Source organism: Magnolia sinica, chromosome 10, assembly GCF_029962835.1.
Source record: "Magnolia sinica isolate HGM2019 chromosome 10, MsV1, whole genome shotgun sequence".
Classification (NCBI taxonomy): domain Eukaryota; kingdom Viridiplantae; phylum Streptophyta; class Magnoliopsida; order Magnoliales; family Magnoliaceae; genus Magnolia; species Magnolia sinica.
This window is the reverse complement of record NC_080582.1, coordinates 28,967,695-28,974,465: the sequence shown is the minus strand read 5'-3', so window position 1 is coordinate 28,974,465 and position 6,771 is coordinate 28,967,695. Positions and strand designations below refer to the sequence as shown.

Below are 6,771 nucleotides of genomic sequence, written 5' to 3'. Positions count from 1 at the left end.
TGGCTCTCTTTAGAACCTCACACACAGCACCAACTGGTCTATTGTATCACTTGCAACATTGATATGCCCTGAGTTTCATATTTACACTTGAAATTGAAGTATAGGATGATATACAATGCAAATATGTTAACTATTTGGAGTATCTTTGTATCCTAATTGTAAGGAGAATGAATGATGATATACCAGATTCCTGTGTTGAAGTTTTGCAATCAATATAAATTCATTCTTGAACTCTTCTATACCTTGTTTGGAACTCCTAGAAAGTCGTTTCACAACTATTTCTTGTCCTCCACACTACGCCAAAATCACAGATTTGCGACGGACCAAATTCGTCGTAAAACCAAATAAACGACGGATTTCATCCGTCGGTTGGTCTGTCGCTGTTTACTGGGTTTTTTTTACCCCGACGGATAAAATTCATAGGGTCTGTCGTAGACTATCGACGAATAAATCTGTCACAAAAAAATAAAAATCTGTCACTGAAATTCGAAATAACACCCGAATTATTCATCATTAAAAACATTGGCGACGGATAAGGTCCGTCGCTAATACGAGGAGAGCGACGGACCTCAAATCTGTTGTTTATTGTCAACTGTTCAGAAATTAGCGACGGATTTGGCCCGTCGCTAAAATAGCTGCGAATTTAAAAAATTTGCCAGATTTGGTTTTTTTTTTTTCTGAATCTTACACCTGATAGTCATTCAAAAAATAATTCACACGATTTTTTAATAATATCATAATCAATCAATGATTAAACATGTGCGTGCATGTTTTATCCATTTAACATTCATCACGACAATAATCAGCACAATACCAATAAAACAATTAATGGTCTATTTAATGTTTTCAGACTATAAAATGCACAGGAATGTCCATTTTCCATGCTACAATTGTTTATAGCAATACAACTTTCCATGCAGTCACATAGCCTGATATAGCCAAACAGGCAAAACCGTACAACTAATAAGTAACAATTTTTGGAAACATTTTGCCTTTGAAAACCTTAAATCTGTTGTGCCAAACTGCACCTACCGAGAACCTGTCTCCAATATAATCCTTTCTTGGAGGTTAGCAGTTGTCCAAAAGTCTCCTCAGTAAACAGCGTTAGCTTCAGGTGGAAATCCTTATTGAGGCATAATGTATCTGCGATGAAATGCCGCTTTGTGATTAATTCAACCTATAACATGTACCAGACTGAATATCAATCTAAGAATCCAAAATTTTGTATCTAATTCCTCTTTATGGAAGAGATCTGTTTCATCTAGAAATTCTGTTTCATGCTAATTGCAGACGCCTCTACATTCACTAATTACACAAGCACGTGAGAATCTTACCTGCATTTCAGCAGGGCCCATCGGATCAACGGTCTGTATTTCCCAACCTCCCAACCAGGATTACCAGTTGAGAACCAAGTGCTCGTGGATTCCATACACAATCCTTGGGGTTGAGAATGCTAAAACCTTCACAAAAATCCGATTCTTAAGATTCCCAACCCATTTATCACAAAGGAGCAAGATGATCTTTGGCCTGAGTATATGTGCAGTGTACTAGGATTTTTCTCATAGAAGCATAATTTTCCTTGATTAGCAGACCAACATCAGTTTTTGGCCTAGGGCATGTGCAAAGTGTACACTACCTGATGAATGAGCTGGATTTTTGACATGTATACCATCCAATGGACAGAACAATGGTTCACTCATGTGTGGATGGATCCATTTCTGGACACATTTTGGTCCCCAAAGAGCAATCAACATACACAGATTAACCTCGATCATATAAATCATGGAGCGATCTATGATTTTATTGTTCTTTTGCATACTTTGAATTATTTCCTAAATGCAATGCACATGCATTTTACTAATAGCATCTAGTTATGAATATTGACTAGAGAAAGGCGTTATACTTGCCTTATGAAGCTCAAGTTTTCCACCATTTTCTGTTGTCGAACATTTGCATGAAAGAGTCACTCCATGTTTGTCAAGCACCTACATTAAAAAAATAATAATAATAATTAAAAAAAAAAAAAAAAAAACCTTGAGCATTACATGTATTCAATGGAAATAGTAAAAAAGTAGCCACAGAGGCTAAAATAATACCTTCACATGGTAATGCTCTTTCTCTGATGCATTACCAAATTCAGTCCTTGGGACAACTAGATCTTCAACAGCTTGCATATATTCATCAGGAACATTTGTATAAAATATCTTCCTCACTTTAGCTTGAGCTGGAGAACAGTCACATTCCCTGGTGTCAATGGCAATCCCAAATCAACCTACATTGACGATGTTATCAGAAAGATGGAAATAAGAAATGAGAGTATCCGTGTCTATTTTTGAACTAAGTTAAGCTGATTTAGGCCGCTTTTGGATGCACAAGTGAATTGAATTCCAAACAAAGATTACCGCCACTGCCCATAGGTAAGCTGATAAGAGTCACCAGACAAACCAAAAACAATATGAAAGGATCCAGCCAAATCAGAATACTTAAGTGTCATTAAAGAGAAAGGAAGTCCCTGCATGGTTATAAAAATCACGCATTACCAACCAAGCATGTGGACAACACAAGTGTGGAAGTTAAAAGAAATGCCAGCTCAAGGATTAAAAATGCCAAGTTTCATTGCTGTTTTGCTTGTAGTTTTCATCTTGTTAGCTCCTTGTAGTTTTCCTTAGTCTAGTTTCAACATTGTTTACCATTTGTTATGCAGGAAAGGCCTCACATGTTTCAATTTGTTCCTAATGGAAGTGTTATATTGGATGACATAATACCACTGAATGAAGAAACAAAACATCCAATGTATGTAATCGATGCAATTACATTAAATGGAAGCAGTTATTGAGGAATCAATGGCTTGATTTTGGCTAACAACTATTGTTTATCTGATGTCCATCTTACATAACAATTAGCTATTGGTTGTGCAATTAGCTATTGGGTGTGAATCTCAAGACCGGGTTCAATTCATGGGCTTCTAAGTTCAGCCTATCCTTGTCCAAAGTGGTTTGGACTCAACCTCTAAGCTCATTCATTAGCTACTATCTCCCACTTCCTGTCATGGTTACCCAGAGTATACCGAATATCAATCATTAGAAAAAATTTCTGAATCCCAGGTAAATTTGGGATTATCCAAAATACTCTTGTGAATGAAGAAAATCTCCCCAAGTTAATGGGTGCAAGAAAAATCTTGAGGATCTGTAGTCTACGACTGAGATCGATTAGAGGCTCAGAGGAGTTTGAATAATGGCCACAGTTGCAAACTTAAAGTTGATATTCAAAAGAAAATTACAATGAAATAAATAAATAGTTAGTTTGCAATCTCACGTATTTAATAATGGTCATATCTGATTTGTATAGATTTTATTTTATTTTTTTAAAAAAGGGCTAAAGAAGTATATCTGTTATAGCTTAATACCTGGCTTCTAAGACGGCCTCCAAAAATCTGGTTTATGAAGCTGTTAGCATGTGAAGATGAGGGCTCATCTTGCAGTTTCAAGTTCACGTAGAAACTGTGAAGCCTGTCCAGCATGCACTGGAAGAATTCATGAGCATCCTTGCTAGTATCTCTGTAAAGAAGAGGATTAAAGGTGCGAAATTGGCTTCAAATCAGTTTTAAGAATTAAACTAGCACATACTCCAGCAAAATGAAAAACTGCAAAATTCACTTCATGTTCTTAAACATAACAGATTGTTTAAATCAAGCTATAAGAATGCTTCTTAGATTACAGCTACAAAATTGGCTTCAAATCAGTTTTAAAATAATCATATTTAGTTTAATTGAAGCTTCATAATAGGATTGAAATTCAACTTGCAACAAGTTCTAAATCAAGAGATTGAGTTTAGATAAATTATTGTAGATTATAGATTATAGAATGCAAACCAAACAAAAGCTCATGATATTTAATGATCAAGCAATCTAATATGGTGTAAATTTCATGATAGTTGGTGCAAATAAACACACCTGGGCAGGTGGGCTTGGATGGAACAATCTTTTTGCTAGAAATAATTCTACAATTAGCCACTAGATGTGTTATTGAAATTTAATCATGATTAAATATGGGTTTGAACTTCTGAAAATTTACTAATACATGCAGTTCATACTCAAAGGAATTAACGGAGAGATCCTATGATAGCCTAGCCCAAACCAGTGTTTCCAGACTTGGTAAACCGAGAATACAATCATCATTTTTGAAGACTGGGAGAATGCAGATCTTCAGAAAGTAACAGAGGAACCACTGGCTGATCTGATAAATGTATCAGAGGCTAATGCAACAGGGGATTTACTGGTTAACTTGGCAGAAGAATTGATGGCTAACCTGACCAAGGAACCAAACCTCATAGAGCATGTAGCAGGAAGCAATATAAGAGTTGTAAACAATGAGAACTGGATAAGTGTGGAAGATGTTAGGATCCCAATTAGCCATGGAGGTCCGATTCTAGTTCTTGGCTTGACCCCTACTGCTCCAAAGTTATCAACTGAGGAAGCATTTTTTAAAGAAGTCACAAATGGCATGGTCACCAACCCTTCTGTTGCAGCTGATGAAGCTACCAACTGTGAAATACGAATACCCGAGGTAACCATCTGAAGAAGCAAAGTTTTTCATTTTCGAGTTCATTTCCTTAACAAGCGATTTGACTTCCCATGGCGCTCCCTTTAGCACAACTGAACTAGATATGGCAGAGCTTTGTGTTTGTGTGTGTGTGTTTGTTTCTTTCAATCTTTCCTACCATTGATGAAACAGATACATCTCTGGTCATTGTCAGAACTATAGTTTTCATCAATATCTACAATGTGTAGATGATAATGGCCAGGGTGTTTCATGTTGTAATGCAACATGTGAATACAATAGTGGTCTTGGATCCTGCATCTTTGTTGAAATGAAATGTCTAGTTATCATAGATTGTCCAAGCACATTTTTTTAACAGAATATAAAGCTCAGCTATCTTCTTTTCTCAACAAGATTGAAATTGATGTGGGCATTATAAAGCTTAGCTATCTTCTTTTTTAACAGACCCTGTTTTGTCGTAGGGTTTCTTAACAAAAACTCAGTAGGGCTCTTGCCACACATTTCCAAAAGAGGCATGAACTTTTTTTCTATTTGAGGTTTTTATATATATCTAAGCAGGTTGTTCATTAGACTCACTTTTGAATTGCACCACTCCTAAATTTGACATATTTTGAAGAAAGTTGCTCATAAAAAATTGAATTGGAAAGCATCCAAACAAGTATCAACTCACCAAATTTGGGGATGTGACTACAACTTGTTTTTCCAATAGTCTCCTACAAATAGTGCCAAAACCTGAAAGATATATTCTTCAACTTAGTCTTGTGATAATATGTGCCGGAGAGTGTCTACCACCAAATTATAAAAGCATTTAATAATTACATAAATAAGAAAATGAAAAATAAAAGAAGTTGATACTTTTTCAGGAATTTCATCTAGAAGGCTAAGATGGAGGACTTGCTTTATTGCAAGGACCTATATTCTCCAATTTTAGGCATATCAGCAAAATCCAAGGATATATCTGATGATGATTGGAAGAAGATGGACCGAAAGGCAGTAGGGTTTATTAGACAATAGTTGAATGATTTTGTGTTCCACTATGTGTCTATAGAAACCTCAGCCGCTAGCCTATGACTGAAATTAGAAGGGCTGTATGAGAGGAAGACAGCCGGTAATAAAATTTTTCTAATAAGGCGACTTGTGAATCTCAAGTTCAAGAATGGTGGTTCTGTGGCTGAGCACATGAATGAGGTCAGCAATATAGTGAACCAGCTCTCCGCTATGAAGATGGTCCTGGATGATGAATTGCAGGCTTTGCTATTGCTTAGTTCATTGCCTGACAGTTGGGAGACATTGGTGGTGTCTCTAAGTAACTCCACGTCAGATGGAAAGATATCTATGGAATAGGTAACCAGTTGTCTCTTCAATGAGGAGACAATGAGGAAGTCTCAGGGGTCTACTCAGCAAGAGGCCCTTGTGACACAGGAACGGGGGAGAGGAAAGAACAGGAAGGGCAGGAAGGCCCGAGATAAATCAAGAGGTAAGTCAAGTACCAGGAAGGATATTGAATGCTGGAATTGTGGCAAGAAAGGCCACTACAAGCATGAATATCATGGTAAGAAGAATGACAAGAAAGGAAAATGAAAGGAGAAGGAAGACGAATCAGATTCCACTGCAGTCGCTTCAAATAGCGACGTTATAGTTATTCTTTTAGCAGATCATGATATATGTCTCATGGTACGAGTCAGGATATCGACTGGGTGCTTGACTCAAGAGCTTCTTTTCATGTGACTCCACGCAGGGACTTCTTCACAAGCTACAAGTCAGGTGACTATGGGACCGTGAAGATGGGAAGTTCTGGGGTATTAAAGATCGTAGGGGTCGATGATATTTGTGTGAAGACCGATGTGGGTTGCACATTGGTTCTTAGGGATGTGAGGCATATCCCAGACCTTCGCCTCAACTTGATGTCGACGAGAAGGTTGGATGATGATGGCTATGAAAGCTGGTTTGTTGGTGGGCACTGGAAGCTCATCAAGGGCTCATTGATAGTGGCCAAAGGAAAGAAGTGTTATATCCTTTATAAGGCAAGTGTCAGTGTATGTAAGAGTGGGTTGAACGCAGCGGAAGATTCAACTATTGACATTTGGCACAGGAGTCTAGGTCACATGAGTGAAAAAGGGCTTCAACTACTAGCGACGAATCGACTCCTTCCAGACGTGATAGGTACACCTCTCAAAACCTGTCTTGATTATTTATCAGGGAAACAACATAG

General features: G+C 37.4%; 1 long non-coding RNA gene across 1 annotated transcript; it reads right to left on the bottom strand.

The window, feature by feature from the left end:
- Positions 1 to 1,901: 1,901 nt before the first annotated feature.
- On the bottom strand, positions 1,902 to 3,544 carry LOC131258242 (uncharacterized). The gene is made up of 3 exons (XR_009178012.1): positions 3,407 to 3,544; positions 2,097 to 2,224; positions 1,902 to 1,985 (listed from the first exon to the last, which is right to left on the bottom strand). It is a non-coding gene; the product is annotated as an uncharacterized LOC131258242 (long non-coding RNA).
- Between the last annotated feature and the right edge of the window lie 3,227 nt (positions 3,545 to 6,771).